At 42.6% G+C, this 26,149-nt stretch overlaps 1 long non-coding RNA gene across 1 annotated transcript; it reads right to left on the minus strand.

Annotated features, from left to right (window-relative positions):
- LOC125325591 lies at positions 1-26,149 on the minus strand. The gene is made up of 3 exons (XR_007203417.1): positions 26,019-26,149; positions 5,863-5,992; positions 1-964 (listed from the first exon to the last, which is right to left on the minus strand). It is a non-coding gene; the product is annotated as an uncharacterized LOC125325591 (long non-coding RNA).

Raw genomic sequence — 26,149 nt, forward strand, 5'->3', positions numbered from 1 at the left:
ATCAGGCTCAACCTGGGGAGAGGCTGTCTGGGGAAAGAATAACAGGAGAAAGGGAATGGGGCTGAGAGGACCAGAGATGAACCTTTCTAGGAATGGGGGGAAAGCCATAGATGTATAAAATGTAGAAAGTCATGAAAAGGACAGGAGAAAGTAGGAAAAGTCTGGGCGTGAGTGGTCCTGGGGAAGTTCAGGGAGAAGGAGCATTTAAGAGAACAAAACAAGTTTTATTGCTAGTACAGTCTATTACCAACAGGTACATCTTCTTTAAGGGATTTCAGGTTAAGCAAGGTATATCTAAAACATGTTGAGCACATTGCATGAGGTGAGCAATCTCCTCTGATACTCCACCAAGGATGTAATACCTTTCTAGCATCTGGTTTTGTGCCTACGTCTCCTCATGAGCAGTTCCTTGGTCTGTCCATTTCTCTTCTGGGCAGGGCAGGCAAAGCTCACATGAGACTGTGACCACCTAGAGCCATTGGGGTCTTCCAGGTGGGCCATGCCTGGTGCAGAGATGTGCTGCATTAACAGCTGCTGATGCTATTTGGATGCAATTGCTTATGAAATGAGGTAAAGATATGTATAATCCATACCCAACAGCCCACGTCGAGGAGATGTGTCCTACAAAACCCTTCCCAGGGTAAGAGGACAGCACTTCAAACCATTTATGCTCATATTAAAAAAAAGGTTAATTAATCACTCATATAGTTGGGATTATGAAGCAATTAAGAGATAACATTAGTTAAGACCAGTAAGCTAGGCTTGGCATCCTTCTCCCATTTTCAATAGAGGTTCACAGAGCTCTGTGTTTCTAGCAAAGCTCTGACACAGGGAAAACACCCAAATGTTCCTGAGATGAGAAGGAAACTTCTTGTGGTCACCAGCGTGAGGTCAGATCCTGGTACACTGCAGCCTCTTTCTCTCTTCCCAGTGTTCTTTTCAAAATACTGATACCACTGTGTTCCTAGAAAATATCAAAAGATCAACACAATGCTGCAACAAACGATACTTCTTGTCCTCACACAGTTCTTTTCCCTCCAGGGCTATAGATAATTTAATGGGAGAATTGGTTATTTCAAAATGAACTGTTCATTATGGTATTTTCATTGACAGTTCAGTGAAACTGTCAGCTCTTCTCGCTCTAATTGCTTTTATCAACAAAAGAAAAACATGCACCCTTAAAAGAAAATTATTTTGATGTAGCTGGGATGGCTCCCTCTTTAAAGAGACTGATGGGGAAAAGAGCAAGCAACAGAAAACGATGAGAAAAGAAAAAAAGAAGGAAAAGAATTGACACATTTTCCCAAACAATCACTTGTTACTTCAGTATTTCTGCAGTCAAATGCAGTTACTCCAGAGGAAAATTTTCCATGTCCTTCAGCAACCTCTGCCAGAAGAATTTATTTGGATTGGCTCCTGCAAGCACTCATGAAAAAGCCAGTTCTCGAGTATTTACAGGGGAGCAAGTGGTTAGCTTGTGTTGCATCAGTCAGGTTTCTCACTGGTGCCATTCAATCAAGCTACAGAGACTAACTTGAATATACAGTCTAGTAAAACCTGCCATAGAATACCCATAATTGAATATAGGCTACAACATTAGTCATAACATAAGTAGCAGCAATGTAATCTTAAACTCTAGTGGAAAGTATGATCTGCCAACACTTAGGTTGTAACAGATTTCTGTAAAACACCTTGCATAAAAAAAACTTGGTTGCTCATTGCTTGCCCTTGGTAACTCATTAAACATTACTACGTCACACAGAAAGCTGACTAATGCCATGGGCCTTTAAAAATTAAACAGAAATTTCTGTTTCTTTTTAGTTCACTTCTCTTTCCCAAATCCTGAAGTATGGAAGAGAGAAAATAAAACTTTGAATCCCAGTTAGGTTTGGGATCAGATTACAAGGAAGGCCTTGCACATTCAGAAAAAGCACAGGAAAGCCCCCAAACACTGGGCAACCACCAGCTTGCACTTTCATGGGGCTCTGGTGTGGTCAGGGTACTGTTGCCCCACAGAGTGCTCTTCTGCATGAGGCAGGATGGGGATTCAAGGCCAGGTCTCACCTCTCCAGCTCATCTGAACCATTCACTGCCCAAATATTGTCAGCCCTTCCTGATTCCCCTGCTGGTGCTCCACCCCCCACTGATAGCAGTGCTCTGCAGGACCCCACCTCAGCCCTGTCCTCCCTCCTGTCTCTAGGCACCAGTTCCCTTTCTAGGGCCAGGAGCACCAGGCTTTGTCTCCAGGAAAAGCCCCTGCCAGAGACCTGGAGGGAGATGTCTCAGAGAGTGATGCAGATGAGAGTCCCCGTTTGGTTCCTAGCCAGAAAAGTTAGATTTGGTGTATCAGGTCAAGAAAAATAAAGCAGCAAGACCAACTGCTGACCACCTCTGGGACAGGTGTCAGCATGCTCTCTGAGAAGGACATGGCTGCACACCAGGCAGGTAACTCATCCTGATGCTCCTTTCTTCTAACAAGGGCCTTGATTTCTAAACATGTAAGATTAGAATTGATTTGGTTTGTTTCAAAAACCTGTGTACATAGCATACATTCTCTGCTAGCCAAAATGGTCACCCTCGGGATTTCAGCAGATTATGTGAATGCTCAGCTCTTCCAGGAACTGAATCACTCTTATTTATGTACCTAATCACGGATTTAAAAGCTTAACTTGTAACATGCTGGTTTGAAAAATACAGCCACCTCCTTTCTGGTTATGTGCAGCAGACATGGAAAAATAAAAATGGCTAAAGAATGTCTCTTAAGCTGAAAGAGCTTGTTTTAAAAGCCAGATCTCCTGGGAGCACATGGAGGATATCTGTGTTTAGATGCAAGAGATAAACTCACCAACTGTGAGACGGGGAGGATGGGAAGAGACCTTCATTTATCATGTCAAATCCAAGCTTCGTGTGAAATTTCAGTCCCGATATAATTTGCTATTTTGAATAGCTGGTACTCAGGCACGCAAAAGCTTTTGAACTGCAGAGTCCAGAATAGCAGAGGGAAAACAAGAGTATCCATCACCTCCCTGATAGCCTCTGCCAGCTCCATCTGCCCATTTTCATAAAACATCTTCACCTTGCAGATACAGTGCAATTGAGAAAATCGCACTAGGCTTCATGTGACCACATTTTCCTCATGACCTTAAAGAAGACAAGATGAAAAACCAGGGGTTTCACTGTGCCTTTGCAGCCCTGCCTTTGCCCAGCCTGCAATGATCAAACCAGGGAAGGTTTAGATTGGATATAAGCAAAAATCTACTGAAAGGGTTGTCAAGCAGTGGAGCAGGCTGCCCAGGGAAGTGGTTGACTCACCATCCCTGGAGGTATTTAAAGATGTGCGGATGTGGCACTTGGTGACAAGGTTTAGTGGTGAACTTGGCAGTGCTGGTTTATTGTTGGACGCTGCAATCTTAAAGGTCTTTTGCAGCCTAAATGATTCTGTGATTCTTCAAGAGTAACTGTTGCAAAAAGATACCTTCCACAAGTAACACCTGCAGGAGGCCACAGAGCCCACATGCTGTGTGTAATCCTGCAACAGTATCAAGCTTTTTTTGCTTTCTGACGGTTTTTTTTCCTCCTTCCTCTATATTTCCCTAGAAACCTCACAGTCAAGTTTATTCTAATTTTGCCCTTTCTTCTATCAGGTTATTTTTACTCCTGCATTCCTAATGTAGCTTGAAATTAGTGCAGCCCTTTTATTTATATATCAGCCTCCTCAATGATGTATACATAGTTTGAGGAGAGATATAATTACAGGCTGCTGCAGAAGAGCACAACAGGTCATTACATCCCAGGCAAACTTCAGCTTTGTTTGGAATTCATGGCATATAGGATTTTTTTTAAGATGTTTGATCTGAATGTCATTCCCCCAGACCCAGTAATAATCTAAATCAGATCAGGACACAGCCAGTTTCCCTATGAAGCATCAGAAATCACAGAAGAAGGGGCTGAGAGAACATGTCCCTGCTGCCTGCTGGACAGGGCAGTCCTTCATCCAGGGATTTTTGAGCCCAAATAAGGAATAGGAAAGTTTTGACTAACTCTTTAAATAAAAGCACTCCAGAAAAACACATCTACAACTAAGCAGTGGAGGGACAAAATTAATAAGAAAAACCTAAGTCCCCTTTGCAATGACACCATTCTTGGATCAGTGATGTGTTCTTGAACTGTGGATAAATCACTTATCGCCAGAAAAAAAATGGTAAACCTTGCATTGCTATTTGAGAGAAGAGGTTTAGCTGTGACCCACTGGGGCCAGCCATGGCTGTGTATTTCATATGGTGAGGATTGCAAATGAGGAGAAAACCAAGGGACATTTTACCTGGAGACTCTGACCTGAAGCAGCTGCTAAACAACAATAAAAAGAAGGAAAAAAAGAGAAGAAGGATTAAAACTTTCTAGTGTCTTTCTAATGGCTTTTGCTGGAGTATCTTGGTGTGGCCTACAAATATTTAGACAGAAAAAGTAGTTTTAATAAAATTAATATGATTTGATTTTTTTAAATAAAGCTCACCTCACCTTATCTATTCCCCCAAGGGTACTGTGGTTGAGATTAACTCTGGCTGGAAAATGGCTTTCTCATGCTATGAAATCCCAGAGTTTCCTAATCTCAGGGTCTTTCTACCAAAAAAGAGAAGGTGGATGGGAGCCTACAGAAGGTACCAGAGGACAAGGCAGAAGAGCAAAAAAACCTCATCAAACTTCCAAGACCTTCTTTTTATACTAAATAGAGCATCATCCAGGGATTATGTATATCTTTGCTTTATAGGAGAGACTGAGGTTTAAACAACTGAGGTTTAGCCTTTGGATCTGTCATTTCTATTCTTGGCAAAATTTGATTTCCATTGAAGAATATTTGTTGAACCTCCTTCATTTGCTCATTGTACAAATGACATATAATAGTGATGAAGGCAAGAAAAAAATGAAACAATTGCTTATGAAAATGAGACATTTTAATTAAATTTACACATCATGGTATTTAAACAAGGCAGCACTTTTTGTTTAACATTGTTATGAGATGGTTTTTCCCTTAAATAAATTTTGTGTTCCAATCCAGGTACCAAACCAGGACTATTCTGAGCATTCTCAATGAACACTCTGGCCAGGGGGATATTGCACAACCTTGTGGTCTAAAGACCTTTGCAAGTATGTAAGTAAGGTGGTAAATTGGGATGGCACTTGTTTTACCTAGGTGTAGGCTAGATTAATCTCATCTAATCATGCAGGCTTTCTCCTCTGGCAAAGGGGAAAGAGAGCATCTCCAAATGGCAGATCATCTCCTTAAGGGTTTCAGATTTGTAGGTTAAACAGCCATCTGTGGGTGCCTCTCTGCCTGCTCTGAGCATGGAGCAGGAACTAGAAGAGTACTTTTGACATCTGTACTCACTACTAGATGAATAAAAATAGAGGGACAAATAAAAATAGAGAGATGACCTCATGCTTTAGCTCTAGCCTTTAATTTACTAGCTTTGGCATGAACTGTTGCACTAATTACTAGGAATTACTCCCATATTTCAGGGGAAAAAACCCAATGAAACAAACATGGAAATAGTAGAATATGAGGCACTTCAAAAATTACTGTCCCACGTAAGCAGTTTTGTATAAAATGGTAGATCAGAAACCAATTTAAAATGAAAGAGGGGGGGGGGAAATAATCTCTGCAGTCTGTATAACTTCAATCTTATAAGAAGCCAGCTATAGTTGGTTTGGTTCTACTTTGAAAGGTACATTAAAACATCTCAAAAGGAAATTTCACTACACTATGACAACAATAAATAACTTTTTAACTAACCAGCAGAGCACTTCTAGAGAAATACCTATGAAAGTACTGAGCAGGAAAAAAAAGTGGATGGATTTTCTTACTTTTATGCAAAAACCTCGCTGGACAAGTTTGGTTGGAAACAGAGGGAGGTTCAGCTCTGCAGACCTCTCCATTTAGCAGGAGGTAGGACCTGTGTCACACTGTGTGCACTCCCACATATTCATCAGTCATCTAGAAAAAACCAAAAAAGTTTGGAGATGGACTTTGCTGGATGGCACTGAAAGGCACTGGAAACCCCCCAGCAACCAAGGTGGGTAAGAAAAATGCTTGAGACTAAAACCAAGGAGTGAGGGGCCTCTGCTTTGACCCATTCTTCTGATGATGCCAAAGTAAGTGCTCCTCAGGTCTGAAACAAGATTTAGCCTTTCCACATCACTGCAAAGACTCAAATGATTTCTCCAGTGAATATCAAGAAGAAAGAGTCACTTATTGGCCAGAGACACATGAGGGCTATATCCCTGCCTTGGCAGATCAGTGTTGTGCCCCATTGCCCCCTGCAAAAAGCCCCTTTGTTTCTTGAGAGCTGAGTGTTGGATTTTACCAGCATCTCAACCCAAAACCTCCCTGACATATTTTATTTCTTTTCTCTTATAAGGCTGGACAAAAAAATCTGCAGTGTTTGCCCCTAGCTAGCTATCAAACAAATGCACAGTTACATATCTGAAGAGGAGATGGTGAACATTAAGGCTATTCCAATTATAAAACCATCCTACTCTTTACTGAAACCTGTCATCACAAAAAAAGCGCCATATTTCAATGTGATATTTTGTGAAATGGTAATACTGTGATAGCGATACAATTACTGCAAAGGCTGTATAATTGGATGATTTAGGATATGCAGGGCTTTTGAAATACATTGGGCTTGTTCCTTTCTGTAAGATTGCTAACACTTTCTTTTAAGTCTTTCATTTTACATTAATGCATTCATTTTACAAAATCCCCTCTTAAGCTAGTACTAGAAGGAAAGTCAGTTGGGCCAATTTGCTTTCTCTGTACTGTTTGCTAATGTATGTCCTTCCACATGTCTCTGCATTCATCTCTGCTCTAGCTGAAAATATCTATTTTTTTCTGTTGTATTTCCCAGAGATCTTTTCCTGCTCTCATTAATTTTTATTGTGTGGTCCAGAGCACTCTCTGCTCTGCTAAACAACAGGAAAACAGAAGAGAAGTAATGTTCCTAGTAAAGTGGACAGCAAATTCCTCAAAAGGAAAAATAATAACCCCATGTAATTTTTTTTCCACTCTGACCCTTACACAATCTGGCATTTGAGTTGTTGCTTTTAAATTACTAACTACATCAGCTGGAGGTTTTCTGTGTTCTGTCGTCAGTCACATCTAGCTTTTTCTCTCCATCCTGTCTGCAAATTAATCCAGCAACCCCTGGGCTAAATTCATTGTTCAAATCATTCCTGTCAGCAGCTTGTGAAGGTCTTGGCTGGCTCACTAGCTCAAACACTGATCCCAGACCTCGGCACCTCAGCCAGGACACAGCTGCTCAGTGCCACGCCAGGCTGAGTCCTGTCCCATGGCAAGGGCCAGACCACCCCATGGCAAACTCACACAGTGAGTTTTGTCTCTCAGCAAGAGGTAGGATTAGTGCTTGCTCTCATTCATCATCCAAGAGGGGCAGAAGTACTTTTTGACTCCACTGCATGCTGTAACCTGAAAGGGTTGTGCTCCCCCCTTGCACACACCAAAATGAAAGACCTTAGTTAATTGTTCTTCCCAATCTGCCTGCTCTAAGGGGAAATAGCTAGTGGCAATGAATAATAAACGGAGTATTTGCATGTTTTCTTTTTTTTTTCTAACTGAAATATTTGATGTAATTTGCCAACTATGGGCCTATTGTCTTATTGCCACTTTTTGAGATGATTTGTACACTGAGCAAACAACTGCATGGCTCACCTACAGAAGGTGGAAGTGCTGGCCTGCTGAACGTTGCCAATTTCAAAACCAATTATTTCCTTTCTCTTTTGATTAGGAGGAAAAGGTGGCTAAAGTCTGTTTGGTTTGCCTATTACCTACCTGTTTTATTTGAGCCAAGTTATTTCCACAATCCATTCAATGCACCAGAGCTACTCAGTTTAATGGAAATCCTTCCCTCTGAGCTCACAAAAAGAACACAGCCACAGCTCCTGAGGAGCTCTTCCCCTTGGAAGTGTTGAGACATGGTGTCCACTGAGAGATTGGACTCGCTTCAAGCCTCAAAGCATTGACTCTGTGTGACAAAGCCTCAGCATCCTCAATGAAAAAGTAATCCTGCCGGGCTGGCTGAGTGCAAAACTGACAGAAAAAACTGCTCAAATGATCCATTTTTTTTGTTTTAACCTGAATACCACTGAGGTGAAGCTCAACTAAACAATATATAGGCTTAGCCTCAACTAACTATGTAGAATAAGAAAAATTGTTCTCACTGGGATTTTTAGGTTACAGGAGCTATTTCAGTGCTTTTACAAGATTGTAAGGATAATATTTAAGAGTAATTAATTTCCTAGTTTATCTGCAGAGTGCCTAAGTGAAGATAATTGTGTTTTACAGTGCTTGAGAGAATCCAGAAAGCAGTTCAATGTCAACTTTTCTGCTGAGGCAGTCCAATCTTGCATATTAAATACTGATAAACATACTGAAGATGCATAACTCTTGGTAAATGCTAAAGCTCATCATACTGTAAGTGTAATTTTGATGATGACTACTTTGCCACTAATTGAAAACAACACCTGTCATTGTGTTTGAAGTAGGCAAAGCGCTGAAATGACAGTGTGGAAGCTCTGCTCCTTTATTCAGAGACGTCTTACGGAGACACAAGTGCAGCATCAGCTCCTGCAAACCAACTCGTCTTCATGTTTCCACGTCTTATGGGAAAGGCTGTGGCTTTCAGAGAATGAAAAAATCTCTCCTTGCTCACCCCTGATCTCTCTGCCAAAACAGGGAGCAGCAGAGTGCTTCTACGATACCAGCTTTTGCAAGAGGCTTCCTTCCCTGTGATTGAATAAATAACATAACACAAATAACACCCATGATACCACACCCCATTGTGACAGGTGTGGGCGAAAACTTACCAGGGCAGCAACCTTTGCTCCTAACCTATGCTCAGGCAGGCTCATTCACTGCCCTCTCATGTTCTGCCTCTCCCAAATCCTGCTTGCTGGATATCCCTGTATCACCTGACACCTTCCTTAATGATACAACTGATTTCTCTGCTCCTGTTCATAATGTATCAGCCACTATATGCATTTCATTGTCTTCTTGACCAGTGAAAAGAAAATCTAAAAGTTAACTCACCTAAGAAGACATCAAAAGACACATACCGAGAACCAGTGGCCTACAGCACTCAATTCCACTGCTTTTCCATCCACATCAGATCAGCCATGGGTTTGCCATGCTCCTCAGTGCCGAAGCACATACTTGTCACAGCCCTGGAAGGAGAACAGGGTGCACTGGCAGGGTGGGCACAGGAGGGCTCCCCATCTCACACTCATACCCCAAGGACCTGCCCCGGGCAGGGCAGGTGGAGCTCTGCACAACCTCGGCCCTCAGCTTGGAGCGGTGTCACTGCACACACCATCAAAGAGCTCCAGAGTTTTCATCTTTTGTGTGACCAATGCTAATTTACTGCTTAATTACATCTCAGTGAGAAGCAGAAAATATTACTGATGTCAGATGGGGCCAGCACTGGCAGGGCAGCAGCAATCTATGCTTGAAGTAAGACATTATCAGAGCAGATCATTTTCCCTTCTTCTATTTTAAATAACATATTGCTCTTTAACTAGAATTTAGCAATCACAATACAAGTTTAAATACAAATCAACAATTGTAGATTAATTAAAAGGCACATGATTAAAAACAATCATATTGAAGATTGATAACTTTGCAACTAATTTTATGTTTCATAATTCCTGTTCTCCGATATTGTTTGCAAAAATCAGTTGGCAATTAATTAACCTTTTATCATTCAGTCTAAACTAAAAGAACATTGGACATCTTATTCCATCTGTTAACAACTCTATTAAACAAAACAGCCAAAGACCCAACTACATTTTCATAACAAAATTCCTTGAGGACAGTTTCTGTCCCCAGCTTCTTGCAAAATGAAAATGAGTTGGAAGAAGTCAGATTTATCCTGAGGGACAAAGGAGGGCACCTCTGTCGCACGAAACTGCTCCAGGATACTGTGAAAATATGCTGGTCATGCCTACTGACCTTCACCCAGCCACGACCTCTCCAGAGGTGAGCAGTGATCCCCCAGCCTCTGCTACAGAAAAATAATTCCCAATGGGTCATTATACTCTGTGCACTGAGGTGCAAAGCCAAAAAGCTTCATTAAAAAAAAAAATCTGATGTCAAACAGAAGAGGAGAAATAAGAAGTCACAACTGTGAAAAGGATGTGTCAACTAAGACTGTCTCACTTATGGGACTTTGAAATAGCAAATTAAAATATCTCTGCAACGCAAGCAGGCAAATGTAATACCAGCTAATGATAAAAAATGCAACAGCTGAGCCATAATTCTGACAGACAAGATCTGGAAACCATCTGACCTCGTACTTACCTCTGCCTGCTAAAGCACCTGATGGACAATTAGAGGTGTTTGGGGGGGGGTTCATGACTGAGCTGCTGAGCTGGAGACACCCTGCATGGCTCACCTCACACCCCTTCCATTCACAGGGCTGGAGCTGCAGTCTCACCAGGAGCACCTGAAGATGAGGATGCAGAGACCCCCTGGCCACCCAGTCAGAAATTGCCCCTCACCCACACATAAAGGACACTGGGAGTACTGGGGACTATGTAGCAGGCAATAAGCCTAGTAATAGATGTATGCAGGAAAACAACTTTAAAAAGCACTGTAGGATTGAAAGTCTTCCCCAACAAAATGCTGGATGTCAGCCTCAGTTGATTAGCATTACAACTGAAATGTCCCTATAAATATGTCATATTTTTGTAGCTCTCAGAAACCTCAAGAGCATTAGACAGTCCTCAGGACACTTTCCCTAAAACACAGCCTACAGAAATGTTCTCATTTTCCTCAACACACTGGAGAAAAAGATAAAAGTTTTATTGGTACTCAGGCATCACACACAGGTCAAGGGGAACATATGGGCAACATGTTATTACAGCATTTATGGGCATTTTTCCCAGCAGCATGGACCAGTTTGGAACATAGGACACCGACCTAGGTGTGGACTTGGGATTATCCTGGAAGGCGGTTCCTACATCCACAAAAGAGTGACAACAACCCATTACTGAGAATCTCTCATGGACATCTATTAATTATTTTATGACACACGAAGCTGAGAGAGAACAAATACCAGGGAAAGTGCTTCCCCAGTGGTGATTTATGGCCCTGTACTACCTCAGCTTGGTACCCGCAGGCAGAGACAACCACTTTGCACTGATAACAACCAGAACCTCCAGGTAACTAAAATGTAGTAAAACCTCCCCAGTTTTCAAAGGTGATGGAATTTGGGGTGTCCTTTCTTGGTGCTCCTTTCTGCCTAAGAGAAAAACACCACCTCCTTTCAGGGCGGACTTGGCACCTCAGTCATGCCCATGTCACGTTCCCATAGTCACTCTCAGGCAGGGCTGGGGATGCTGCTGCCACACAGGGTGTCAGATCAGCTTATGGGTCTGACTAGGCATTAACCTCAGCTCCTTAATTTGATGTACTAGTTCTCAGTGTGTTCTCAGCCTGCATCCAGTGTACCAGTCAGCGGCCCCATAGTGTAGCTACTGACACCCACACAGAAGGGAGTGAAACATTGAAAGGGCAGACCCAGCCGTCCCCCTGCACTCTTAACTCATCTTAAGCACATCAAGGTAGACTTGGTGAAGATGGTTATTGGAGAAGATGGTTATACTGAGACTGGGAATGTAAAGGAAAACCTGTAGCATTCTCTGCATTGATCTGAGCAACCAGCTGAATGTGACCTCATCACTTCTGTGATGAAAACTCAACATTATATGAACTTGAAACAAAACAAATACCATTAAATCACTAAGAACAAGCACCCTACAAGTGCGGTTGGCTGAAAGTTAAATGCATTGACTGCCAGTGAATTTTAGTGTGTGTCTGCATATACGTATTTTTGCACTTTTGCATATAAAGTATGCAAGGATATCTGGAGGCAATACTTTAAGCAGGGGGAATAAGGCATACTCAAAAGTCAGACTCAAAAATAGGATTTAATTGTATTTTTCAACTTATTTGATTGTGTCATCATCAAAAGTCAAGGTTGGGATTGTTTCAATTAACGGACCTAAACCTTTTCTTCAGTGTGATTCTGTATTTTAAGGGCATATTAAGGAAGAAGTATCATTAGCCAAAGTTTAGGCAGTACATATGATCTAATTATTTATTGAGTCAAAATACAGATTAAATAACATGGATTAAGATATCTTTTCCAAGCCTTGTTTTCTCTCACCCACAAAATTAGTATAAACACACATCTGTCTGTCTCATCTCTTGGGGGAGATATACTTAATATTTCTCATGTGATTTTACCTTTTGGACAATGTTTATGTCACTATTTATATTATGATTTCTCACCTGATTATTCCTTATTATTTCAGTGTTATCATACGCTGGCTGGATACATGTTTGGTAGTCTCCCTTTTCAAGGGTATAGAGATGATTAAAAGTTTATTTTCACAAAGTACGTGGAGTGGTTCTCTCTGCTAAACACCAAAACAGTATTCAATTGCGAGAGTTAAGCTTATGAAAGAGATGTTAAGGCAATGTCAAAGATCTTTTAGGAAGACGGAACTTCTATGCAATAACAACATGGTTGGATTAACTTTACAACAAAAGGAAATTAGACTGGATTTCTACAGAGTCAGTTTTGTTATTCTAGCTAACAATATGATTAACACTGAATGAATAGTAAAGGCTTCATTCATGCTTCGCTTAGCCCAAATTAATGTGACTGATTACCCAGGCTCTCTGTACTGGCAAAATTCCCATGTCTCCTAGGCTCATTTATCCAGAAGGTCTGTCTCACTTCTAAAGGAGTTGACCCCAGGTAAAAAAAAACAATAGCTGAAGCCTTTGAAGCTTTTGCACTTTTGCTTTTTCCTCTGGACAACCAGCTCAATCTTCATGTTTAAGGTGCTAAAAGTCTACAGCCCCAAAGATCCAGCTGGGCTCCCTTGCAGACACGCAGTTTGACAGTAATTTCAGAAATTGATCCTTTATAGGGAGGTTAATTTTTTCTTAAATTATTCCCATGCTCCACACTGCCAGTGACCACAGACCATCCTAGACAGAGGCTTGTACTAGGCTTGGGATTAGCTGCTTACCCTCCTTGAGGACCACCCCTGACTCCCCAAGGTGCCATGAATTAAAGCTTCTGCCAAGCACCTGAGGAACCTGAGAAGACCATATGGGCTGTGAAAACAACAATACGCACATCAAGAGCTGTTTGTGTTTGCAGTGAAAAACCAAGTCAGCACAGACTGACATCAATGTCAGCATGATGAAGGCTGCAGAAAAAAATGTAAGCTGTAGATTTATCCTAAGAGGCAGGAAACCAGGCAGGAGCAGATAACTCCCATCCCTCCTGCTGCCACTGCCCTATTGCATCAGTAATACTGGAGCAATCCACTGCCAAAACGTAATCAACATGAAGAGTCTTGAGTTTGCCTTCTCCTCATCCTTACCCAAGTACAACACAGATGAAAACTGGAGGCAGTGAAAACAGTCCACATGCATACTCACATGCTCCTTACGTTATCCCTCGAAATATCTTCTACGTTCCACCAGAGGAGCCTGACTTTCACAAATGCACAGAAGGCACCTGCAAGACTGAGTGTCTTTTGTGGTTTCGAGACCTGCTGACGCTTGAATCAAAAAAGTCTTCAGCTGTATTTCTAGAACTGGACTGAATGGGGAACTGAATCTTGGTTTTATCCTTATGTATTCATGGCTGACTAAAAGGGAAGCCACTAAGGATGTAATGGCATTGCCAGGGTGCTCACTGGGATATTGGCACTGACGAGTGGGGATCTTATTGGACACCCTTCAACTTCTGTCTCTTTAATCATCAGAAAAATGACTGTACTCTCTTAAATGGCACTAATTCTCCTGCTGGACCGAGTGCAAGTCAGTGCAGTGCTGCATTAGGGGCAAAGCAGAAAGGGCTGACCTGAGGGCAGCCTGGAGGGTGCAAAATAGGAGAAAATGCATTGAGTCAAATTAGCTGCAGCTTACTTGGCTTCTGCTACTGGCAAGGTACTGAGAGGGCAGCACTGGAGGAAGACAGGGAAATGTGGGAAGAGGAGGACTGAAGAAGGCTCTGATGGTGTGTAAGTGGGAGAGGAGGAAAGCAGGTTGCTCAGAGTGAACATCAAGAAGAAACTCTGACACACCTAGGGACATCACGTAATATTGTCACATTACTTCAATTTTTAAAGGCACTCACAGAAGTTGAATGCCCTACATAGTATAAGGAAGTTTATCCAAGCTAGAGAATAGGGTATGGATCCTACCACTGGGGAAGTGAAGACAGCATCTCCTTTTTCAATGGATTTGCTCAACAAGAGTGCCTGAAGGAAACCAGTTCAAGTACTAGTTATCAGGTAAATTACTTTGAATGCAATTCTTAACGCTATAAGCTAGGTAAATCTTAACTGCTATGTTACTTCAGATAGAAAAAATCCAAACCCAATCTCATACCAAAGCTCGATATTAAACCAATTACTGCTGACTGTGAAACATATGCACATCTTGAAGGCTTTTGATCTTTCAGAATGGGTGACAGAAGCTTCTCCTTGCAACATGCTCCATACTGAAATGATCTGGCTGTGGTGCCATGACTCTGAACATTGGCATGTGCTGCAGACAATCTGACCCAAAAAAAAAAGCTTTACTCCTTCACACTGGTCACTGATTTGAGCAGTGGAAACCACTGCTTTTGGTCCGTTTTCACAAACCCATGTGAGAAGAACAGAAGGAATTACTGAATGCCTTCTCTAAATCACATGCACTTGGTAGCTCCTGCATGACAGGGTCTGAGTATCCTGAAGTTCTTTCTGGCATCTGCAACGCACATGTCACTGGCAACCAGAACCAAGCCAAATCCCCCTCAAGCCCTCTAAGACAAGCAAGAGAAGAATGGGAAAGTTTCCTAATATTCTTCCTGCCGAAATTATACAGTGGCTTATTTTTTATAACCATCATGTAGACTATGTTTGCAAAAGTAAACAAAAAACAGAAAGTAAAAGAAAAGGTTTCTCCAAGAATATGCATGTAATTTTCATAGCAGAGTAAGTCCTTGAGTCATGCAAAGGACAAAGCTGTGATAAAGTTAAGGTGGTATCACCTTAACTTCAGGCTACACATACTAAACATTTCACATCTAGCAACATTTATGTGTACTCCCAAAAGTAAAAATAAAGAAATTGTTACAGAAATGAGCATTCATACATATATATGTCTGTTTGACTCTTGACTGGAAAAAAAAAGAGGGTTGTACATTAGATTGGAAAGCCCTATACTCCAGAATATGGTTCCAGAATGAAAACAATTAAAAGAAAACTCCATTCCAATAGATTGTATTGTCATAGTTTGTCCTTAGATAAAAGCAAATATATGTCTAATTTTAAAGATTTGTCATTAGGACATATATATATATGTAGTAGTCTGAGCAAGAGACAGGAAAGGTGATCGGATTTTGTTACTTTTTCTGGTGTTGCTTTTTCATGGTAGTTAATTCATCTACAAACTTAATTCTTTGTACAAAAGGTTTTGTAGAACTTACTGACTTCATGCTTTTGAAAACTATCCTGACATGTAACACAGATCATTGTTTTGATGATGGCAATGGTGTTGAAAACCAGTAAGACAATCATTACCCTTCCTGAAACAATACACAGCTTTTATGAGCATTTCTAGAAACAAAACAACAATAGTAATATGGCATTCCAGCACCAAAAAGCTGTGTATATGAGAAGAACTTTCAGAATAACACTAAAAGGATATTTAAAGTGTGTTGAGATGCTGGAGTATGTCCAGAGGACAACAAGGCTGCTGAAAGATCTGGAGCACATGTCCTGTGAGGAGTCTTAGAGGGAGCTGGGGTTGTTTAGCCAGGGGAAGAAGAGTTCAGGGGAGACCTTATCACTCTCTGCAACCACCTGACAGGAGGCTGTAGCCAGGTGGGGGTCGGTCTCTTCTCCCAGGCAACCGGCAACAGGACAAGAGGACACGGTCTCAAGCTGCACCAGGAGAGGTTTAGATTGGACATTAGGAAGAAATTCTTCATGGAGGGGGTGACTGGGCATGGGAATGGGCTGTCCAAGGAGGTGGTAGAGTCACCATCCCTGGAGGTGTTTAAGAAAAGACTGGATGTGGCACTCAGTGCCATGGTCTAGTTGACAAGGCAGTGTTCGGTCATAGGCTGGACTCGATGATCTCTGAGGTCTTTTCTAACCTCACTGATTCTGCAATTCTGTTCTCCTTGGGCAGAACAAAGAAAGGACTCAAGTCCTGGCAAGACAGATATGATACCAGAATCCAGGGTAGGGTACATATGGGATTAATTAGACAACAGGACAAACATCTACAATCATTGATGATGATAAAACACTATACACACAAATACATCTGCACACTACATTACATACTATCTTTTTCTAAATCTAGCAAGTTTCCCTGCTCTGCCACGCACGTACAGTTTTCCGGGCTGGCTTTTACAAGGACAGAAGTCATTTACCCAAGGTAGGTAAATGCCAGGAAATCCCTCAGGATGGATGAAAAGCAAGAGCTCTCCAGGGCCTCCTGCCTGGAGCCCTTTGATCTCAGCCGCATGTCCCTGCTTGGCAGCAGGCAGGTACTGCACACGATGGCCCCGTGCCAGCCGCGCTGAGAGTCCGTAGCTCCTGGCAGAGAAAGCGTGTAATTCCCGGGAAGGAAAACCTCCTCTGGATGCCAGGGGAACAAAACAAAGTGACACCTGGCAGGATTCAGAACAGGGATTGTTCAAGCACAGCAGATCCAGGTATCAGTTTGCAGAGTCAGAGATTGAAAAACTGACAAGGCAAACACGACGGGGAGGAGGAGGTGGGACAGACAGATACAGAGATATCTCCCCACTTGCAAGCCAAATATACTGCTTTTGGCAAAAAACATGATTAAGCTTTAATTACTAGGTAAGAACAATCTTAGAATCCCCAAAGGAAAATCCTGAGTTGTTCACAGCAGGAATAAACCACCAAATTAATTTTTGTCTGCACTTGCATAATCCGGGCTAAGGCAGAACTAACATTTGACTTAAAATTCCTTGAAGAGCAAATCTTTGCCTTATCCTGGAAGGGATTAAATATCCATGAACATGCTCAGTTGTGGTATCACAAACAAATAGGTTTTCTGGTAAAATAAACATATGGAATAGGCTTTATTGTGCTTATTTCATAAACCAGACCAGGCAACAAACTCAGAAGGGCTGCCACTGAACCCAACCTTGCAGCTTCACTCTAAGATGGACAGGGAGACACACTGAATGCCAGGTGGGAACATCTGGCTGCCATGATCAGCAAACTCTTTTCCCCACAGCCTCAATTTCTTCTCCAGAAAGACACAAGGTACTATGTTTTCCATGTTTTTGTAGAGGACAGAACAGCAGAGTAAGGCAAGTTTGTCTGCTTGGCTAGCATCATATAACATTCAAACCAAAACTTTCAACACTCTTAAGAGACAGAGACACTCCCTGTTGAGCTGCATGTGCATTCCAAACTCAGGCAACAGGGACACTGTTCTAGTGTTTCACCACCCTCATCAAAAAGACCCTCTTCCTTAAATCTAATCTGAAGCTCCCCTCTTTAGTTTAAAACAATTACACCTTGTCCTATCACTACAGGTCCCATCAGTTTGTCCCCATCTTCCTATTAAGCCATCTATAGGTTTTGCAGAGCTGCAGTAAGGTCTCCCCAGAGTTTGGAGCCTTTTTTGTCCCAGCTGAACAACCCCAACTCTCTCAGTTTTTCCTCATAATAGAGGTGCTCCAGCACTCCAACCATTTTCATGGCTGTCCTCTGGACCTCCTCTAACAGGTCCATATCTTTTCTGTGCTGGGCACCCCAGAGCTGGATGCAGCTCCCCAGGTGGGGTCTCACCAGAGCAGAGCAGAGGGGCAGACTCCCCTCCCTGCTGGCCACACTGCTTTGGATGCAGCCCAGGATATGTTTGGCTTTTGGGCCTTCAAGCACACATTGTTGGCACATATCCAGCCTCTCATCCACCAACACCCCCCAAGTCCTTCTCCACAGGGCTGCTCTCAACCCTTTCATCCATCAGCTTGTGTTGGTACCAGGGTAATCATGGCAGTCAAATAAACACAAGCAGCAAAGAATAGAGAAATTTTACAAGAAGCTGCACACAGATGTAAGCAGGAAAGGACCATGAAACTTGGGACACCTCATACTACAAACCTATAAATATTTCACCAGCTGATGCAAGTGAAGCTGCACAGTTTTGGCTTGCATAAGAGTAAAACTGGCTGCCACTGCTTCAGGCATGAAAAAAGGCTTGTGGATCCAAGCCCACGTCTGTTAGATCAGTTGATACAGCTAGAAAACACAGACAATACCTGCTCTTAACCCCCAAGCCTCACCTTGCTCACATTCACTGTGACCAAGCCCAGCGCAGCTCCAAGAACCAGGCACACAGCCCTGCCAGGACTTACAGGGGAGCCATGGGACCTGGCACCTAAGGGCCCTCAGTCCTGTGTCACAGACACCCCACTCTGGAGACCAAATAGCCCTGCCAGCCTGAGGGCTGCTCTGGACCAAAGCACCATAGCTATTTCTGACGATCAGGCTCGGACGGCACGTATTGGCACCCCCCTCCCCAGGCACACACCAGGCTGCTCAGCAGCCGCTTGTCTAGCTCAAGCCTGCCATTTGTACCCTGTGTGTGTAAATATGCCCTTTGCAGCTGTACAACCCCTTTGGATGTTTCACTGACCTATATTCCCACGTCTGCACCTCACAGAGCAGCACCAGTGCTCTGCAAGCACTGTCTTCCACACATCGCAACAATCCCACCCATCACCTCGCACGCTGCAAAAAGGACCACTTCCAGCATGTCTTCAAGTCTCAGACAAAAACACAGCTCTTTGGCTGAGAATTTAGGCATCACCTCAGCTTTGACACTCTCACTGAAGGGGTTCGAGAGATGGAGCAGCACAGCTCACATCACCAGATGTACAACTGTGTCTGAACAGCAGTGGGCCAGTATGTCAAGCACTGCAGGAGCTCACTAAACAGGCCCATTAGCCAGAAAAATAGGGCACTCTGCCAATTAAATTATTAACCTCCAGGCATATTTGCATGCATTGAACATACTCAGCTTCTCCAGTTTTACTCCTTTTGCTACACTCAGTGACCCATACATGTCACAGCACTCCATGTGGCTAGGAAAACATTTTTATAACATTTTGTAAGTGAAGAGTAGTAGAGACTCAGTCCTGCAGAATATCATATGGCGAGTCAAGGGAAGAGCCTGGAGAAATGCCTCCTGACTCACCATGCAGTGCTCCATCCATCACATCACATTTCAGTGTAGGGACATTGCCACATGCTGATAAAGCCATACAAGTGCAAACAAAGGTACTAAGTATGAAAGCTTAAAGCACGTGGGATTTTTACCTAAGTGAACAGCCTCTTTGTTTTCCATTCAACTTCTTACATGGATGAAGTTAAATGCACCTGAAAGTCTTTGTAGGCCATGCTTTAAAAAGTGAAAAGACCTTGCATTTCAAAATCTGTAAAAATAAAAAAAAAATTACATATAATAATAAATTTTTTTTTTCAACTTGCATGGTACTATTTCCCTCTCCTTTCTGCTCTGAAGCAAATGCATGCTTCCAATCAATGGCACTCTGGGCTCTGTTGCATGGGGTAAATTGCCCTGAAGTCCTATCAAAATGCACAGCAGCTGCATAGGCCTCAGAGGCATTATTAGATCCTCTGACTACATTTACGGTCACAAATTTTTGACTGTAGTTACAGCTGAAAGAGTGACATTCTTTCATTCCTCAGATCAAGCTAATTAATATTTTAAGCATGTCAAAACTTCTAAAAATCACATGTAAATCACCATGGGTGTTTTTTTTGCTCAGTTTGAACAGGGGAAGTACAGACATAAGCATGCTGGGGAAGCTCTGCAGCATAGGAAACTCCTAAGTACAGCTCTCACTGGTTTTCAATGGGAATTATGCCCTTCAGCCTCACGAATGCTTTTGAACACTTACTCCACAATGCACATCTCTCTTTGCAAGCTCCATGCCAAGCAGCACTGCCCTTTGGCAATGGGGAATGTCTGACTGCTCTCCTGATGTAATGCAAACAGAGGAGTGAAAGAGAGAGACAAAACTGACCTTACTTCAAATCACAGAGCGGGGTTATCTGTATTAATCAGTTCAAAACAAGAATATCAAAGAGAGGTTTCCATAAGTTGATATATCTGACAGGGCATTTTCAGAGGCTCAGGGAAGCAGAAACTACTTTTATATAGTCAGAACAAAAGCAGGTGCTAAAAAGCCTCTAACACTGCAGAGTTTCCCTTAGTATAGTCTGTTTTGATCATCATATTTTAATGTCAAACAGCTGCTAGGTGAACACCCTCTTAGCTGTATGCTCTAGCACCATCTAGCTTGTGCCTAAGGTATTTTCTCCGCAAGTGGGGAAATGGTTTTAATTGCATCGTTTCCATCAAATATGACTGACTGTGCTTCGGTTTTTTTAGTTATTTTGACATTATAATCCAAATGAAAGCAAAGGTAGTGAGTACAAATCCGCCTCACACGTTAAAGAGGCCCCTTCATGGAGCAACTCCTTCAGCTGTATCCTTTTCCATCTGTCAGTTTCTCTGTTCCCTCTTTTCTGTGCTTGAATCCTACCAAAGATACATATGTGTGTTAAATATTTCTTAAGTTCACACTTCAAATTTTGTTTGCTTAAACAAGGTTCCTTAGAGGAACTCATTAAGAAAAACAACAAAGAAAGGGTCAAAATAACACACTACCAATTCTTATTACAAAGGAAAAAGCACCAACCAAAAAACAGGGAAGAGTTGCTATTCATCACAGGCTAGGCTAATAGTCAGTATTGGGAATGGCTTTGCTCATGGAGGATTGAGGTGGCTCCCAGTGGCCCTTGTACCCCACAGAAGCCACCTTGATGCATTCTCTGGCTCAGAGCTCAAATGCAGGCAATGCAAGTGAGAAGAAAACCTCCAATGGACAACTTAGTGGTGTGGGAACTGATGTTTAACTTGGATCACCCAAAAAATTACACATGATTCCATTCAATGCTTGAGGCTGACATTAAGTCTCCTACCCAGATTCCCTAAAGTGAAAATCATACTTACAGGAGCTGTGATAAGGACCACCATTACGCTGCAGCAGGTGTCAGAAGACTTCTCCTGAGGAGACAAGAGGGCTGTTCTTCTTTCCTTAATCCTTGATGGAACTGCCAGGACAGTTTTTACAGGTTGTGAAGGCTCTCTAGTTACACTGCTGCAGGGCTCATCAGCAATATTTGTACAGACCTCACTAATATTTTTGGGGTGGGTTTCTAGCTGGCTTGCCCACTTCTCTTTGGAAAGACCACGTAGCTGAACACTCACTCTGATGGCACAGGTTTACACTGCAGCAGTGTAACAGAGGATGAGGCTCGCAGACAACTTTTGTGCACAACAAATTGTGTGCAATGCCACTGAGGGAGGTCACATTGAACTAGTACTCATGTTATCTCCCTCCTGAATGAGAGCAGGCAGGTCCTAATGCATGGTGTCTGCTCTGGCAGCCCTAGGGAGCAGCCTCAGCTCCTCCACTACAAAGAACTTTGGCAAAAAGCAGCTGGGGCAGGCACTGATTTGGGTATCGTTCCCATTTTTGCTGAGCCAAAGCTTTAGGGAGGAACTCAGCTGGTTTGTTTTCCCATCAGCAGCTTCATGACTAAATTAGCTAGTGAGTTACAAAGTGGTGATGCCAAAAGTGCAGCAATGCAGGGAGCCCAGTCACAAGCAGGTGTATCTAGAGACCAGGCAAACCCTATCCTTCTGCCAAAGCTGCAGTATAGCTTTATGTGTTTATGTGAAAAGCCCTTAAGGCTGTCGGTCAGGGGCTTTCAACTTAATTTTGCAAACATGGTAAGTCTCCAAGACTTGAGCCTTTCTAATACAAGGCGATGAAAAACCCAGGAACCAGGCTCAGCAGGGACGTTGCCCTTCAGAGGGATTTAGAGATCTCCAGCTCAGCACTACACCAGGGCAAACCATTTTCAAAAACCGCATTTTCCTGCCTGCAGGTTACAATATGCTCACAGAGGCAGAAAGCTCATTACCAGCCCTAATCTAAAGGCCATCCTCCCTGACTCGGCGTCCGCACGACACGCCCGTGCCACCGTTTTCCCGCACGGAGGGCGGGTCCCTGGGAGCACTCCCACCCCTGGGAGCACTCCCACCCCTGGGAGCTCCCGGGGTGGGCAGGCAGAGCAAGGGCACGCTGACAGACGGCGCGTCTCTCTGCGGCGTTTGGCAGCACGGAGTGATTTCACAGAGGATGCTCCATCTGTCACCGCGTTCTGCAGCAGAGCTTGACCTCGCTAGCACTAAGGAAGCCCCAGCAGATTAACATTTAATGATGCTTTCAGTTTCACCCCTCGTAGTATTTCATCTCTCAGAGGGCAGACACGGAAGAAAAAGAAAATGGTATACTATGTACAGCATATGGGTCTTCTTTCGGCCATCTGCTTTAATATGCTTGACTTTGACAGAGTCAGATTTTTTTAATTCTTTCTACATTGAAAAAAAAAATTCTACATATATCTTATTCCAGAAACAGAACATTGTTGCTTCTTGTATACACCGACCATTCTTGTTTTGATTTGTGTAGCCACCATACCTAATTCAGTTTAAATAAGTAAACACAGGGGATATGGTTCTTGGTAGCTGAACAGAAGCAAGGAAACTCAGCCTTGCCAAGACAGATGGATTAACTGAGATCCTTCATGTCACTCTTTGTTGTCTTGAAAAACACATACAACCACGCAACGTAATGCAAAAATAAATCCTTAAGGGACAGTAAAGTGAACCAGAAACACAGAGTTTCCATTCTTTTTGTTAAGCACTTCTATTCATTTTTTGTATTTTCTGCTAGTGAAGCATCCAGCTTGCACTCTGTGTCCAGGAGCACATGCAGCTAAAGCACCTGGAGGTCTGCTATATGTTCCATCACTGCTATCTGGAGCACCAGCTGAAGTCAGTAACATCATCACAAACACCGAAGATGCTGAAGAAACAAAACCGTGGTATGAAAGTTCACAAAATATATATTTGGTGGCATGGCTAAGCATTTGATGACTTAGGTAAGTATTTGTAGGAAATAGTGACCTGAAAGAGGGATTTACATGAGAAAGTATAGGGACAAAAGTGGTGGCCCAGAAGGAAGGAGAAACACAAAAGCCAACAGAGAGATCCCAAGCCCATTGAATATTTCTGAAGGAAAAGAGTAAGAATTTTAATTTAGGGATGATATTTACCAAAAGACAAGGCAATAGTCAGATCCTTAAAGCAAGTAGATCACAAAGGAAAGTGATAAAACAACTGACGAGAGGATAATTTGTGCTACTTCAGCCATGATGCTGTAGGGGGAAGCTAGATGGGAACACAGGAGGCTACAGGGGGAGAGCAGAACTGAATACCACTACCAGTCACTTCAGCTGCCAGAGCCCAGCTGTTATGTGCACTTTAGTAAAGAGAATACCTGAGATGGCAAAAGTCCAATGAAGGTAAGAGCTGTGCAGGGAGGGAAAAAGGGCAATTAACCTGTCCTACCCAGTAGCCTTTAGAGTTTGTTTTTTTTAAGTAGTGCCCATGAGCCTTCAGCAGCCAGCCAAGCAATGCTCACCAGCACCCTACCAGCAATGAGGTTACCTCAGCAAGTTGCTAGTGCAAGTTTCTTTGCCTGAAGAAATCAGAGCTTAAAAAACTATTATCAATGCCTAAAAACCTGACGAAAGTAAATTGGGGAGACAGGAAGTCACTTTTTTTTGCAGCCAAGACCCTCCAAAGGAAGAAAAAGAAATTGCTTTTTAAAGTTTAAAATTACAAAATCATAAGGTTGCAGCAGACTCCAAAGCAGCCTAGAAACTGAGAATCACAAGTTTGTGGAAAGGGCACCAAATAAAGGCTTACAAGTCTCACAATAAGATAGAGAACAACTCCATTCACAGATAGAGCTCGTGCTCAACTGCTCAAGTCACAGCAGATCTGGCTCAGAGGAAACTTCATTCTTCTTGGTATTGTGGAAGGCCATGGGTTTAATGCTGCAGGTATTTCATGTCTTCTTGGCCCATCTCTGTCCTGATCTGCTTTAGGATAGATACCCCTGCACTGGTGAGAGACATACTGACCTGAAGCATATCATTTCTCAGAGTGAAAGAAAACCTAGTAAAATTTGGGGCCTTGACTCTTCAACCTGCACATCTCACATCGCCTTGCTAAAGCTCAAAGGAGATAGTAATGGTATGAAATTCAAAAGGCAATTTACTTTGAATAGTAAAAATGGGTGTTTGCAGTTGAATGCAACTATGGAAACAAAAGAGTAAAGCCTAACACCAAATGGAACTCCCTGCAGCAAAACTCTGAGGTATTAGCAGGCATTATTTATAAGAATCATCATATTGTGTTCTCTCTGCCCCAAATGTATGCACTGACACAGTCCCCAACAGCAACACAGAGCAGGGAAGGGAAGAGTGCAGCAAAGACCTGTAGGCAGATCTGTCTCCCTATGTAATATTTTCAATGAGTACCATCCTTAAGTGTAGGATCTCGGCCCACATATAGGTGGCATAACTACAGGATATAACCACTATAGCCACCACTAGATGCAAAGATATCCAAACACATGAGCAAGAATATTCACAGTCTTTAATTAACACTGTGAGAAGTCAGAAAATATAGATCATGCTTAGTTACTGCCTCATTTTGTTAACAAGGAATAATTGAAAAAATACATGCTAAAGTGATTGCCTAATCATCACATCAAATTTGTTAAAAAATCAATTCACCGTGATCAAATAGTTATTTACGAAAAAAGCAACAACACACAGAGTACATTACTTGTTTGGGGTCTATCTCACCCAGTCTGAACAAACAGCCTTTGTGCAAGGAGTTTTACAGAGGAAGGAAGATCAAGACTGTGTCCCAGCAGCCTTTGGGCTGATTTTGGGAATCAGAGCATCCTTCCTGCTGCTTCACCACCTTCAGTTTGAGAATTATTCTTGTCCCTTTGCTGCGCATCCTGAGGAACCCCTGATGTTGCCCCTTGCAGCAATACCCTGATCCCAGCCGTTCTCCCTCTACCATCAAGGTAAAGAGTCCACAGGAAGAGTTTACATGACTCTGTGCCTCCAAAATGCAGGATTAGGCCTATTGACAATAAAAGTCCACTGTTACCTTCACCCCCCAATGATATTCTCTTAATCTAGGTTTTCAGTGAGGAAATGTGTCAGCCAAATGCATAATGAAGTATTTGTAAGTAATTTAACCAGAAGAGCTTCATTCCAAACTCATGTCAAGCTCTGCAGATATAACAAACCATTCAGGACAACTTATTTTAGGAATCAGCAATATGCTTTAGGCAGAAATCTCAACTTGTAAAGACTGCATTCTGGCCCTGCAGACTTCCTTCCTGATAGACCATGACCACTTCATAATTCTAGGGCAAAACCATGAAGATTAATAAAAAGCAGAAAAAGGATTTTAATCAACACAGCCAGCTGGTCTGTGGCTTGGATTATGTTGTGGAAGGCAAAGTGTAACATTAAGATTGAATGAAAAATGCAAAGCACTGATTACCCTGCAGACTATCTACCAGCTAAATTAACATTAAACTCAAATTTGCAAATCCTGTGCTTATATTACTGCATGTAGGCAATTGTGATATATTTAACACCAACTAGAAATTTTTAAATCTGCCTTTAAAATAATGAGTGTTGTTTCAAATCCTGTTCATAAAAGTCACTTTCCCCTCATTACTAAGATGATGACCTAGTTTAGATCTCATCCTTTAAAAGTATTGTGATGAGTTCCTTTTCTGGAGGGAGTAAAGCAGGACACAGGATGTCTGGAAAAGCAGCTAGTGAGGGACGGAGGAGAGGGAGACTGCTTAAAGCCCACGAGCAGGAAGATGAAGGCTTACCCAATACAGGGGCATGCAGCCAAAGGATAGAACTGTGGTCTGCAGAGGAACAGCTTTGGGTGCCTGGGAGAAGGTGTCTCCTCCAGGACACAGACCCAGAGAGGCTTCAGAGGCTGCAGCCTGACCACTGC

This window comes from Corvus hawaiiensis, chromosome 4 (genome assembly GCF_020740725.1).
Source record: "Corvus hawaiiensis isolate bCorHaw1 chromosome 4, bCorHaw1.pri.cur, whole genome shotgun sequence".
Taxonomy (NCBI): domain Eukaryota; kingdom Metazoa; phylum Chordata; class Aves; order Passeriformes; family Corvidae; genus Corvus; species Corvus hawaiiensis.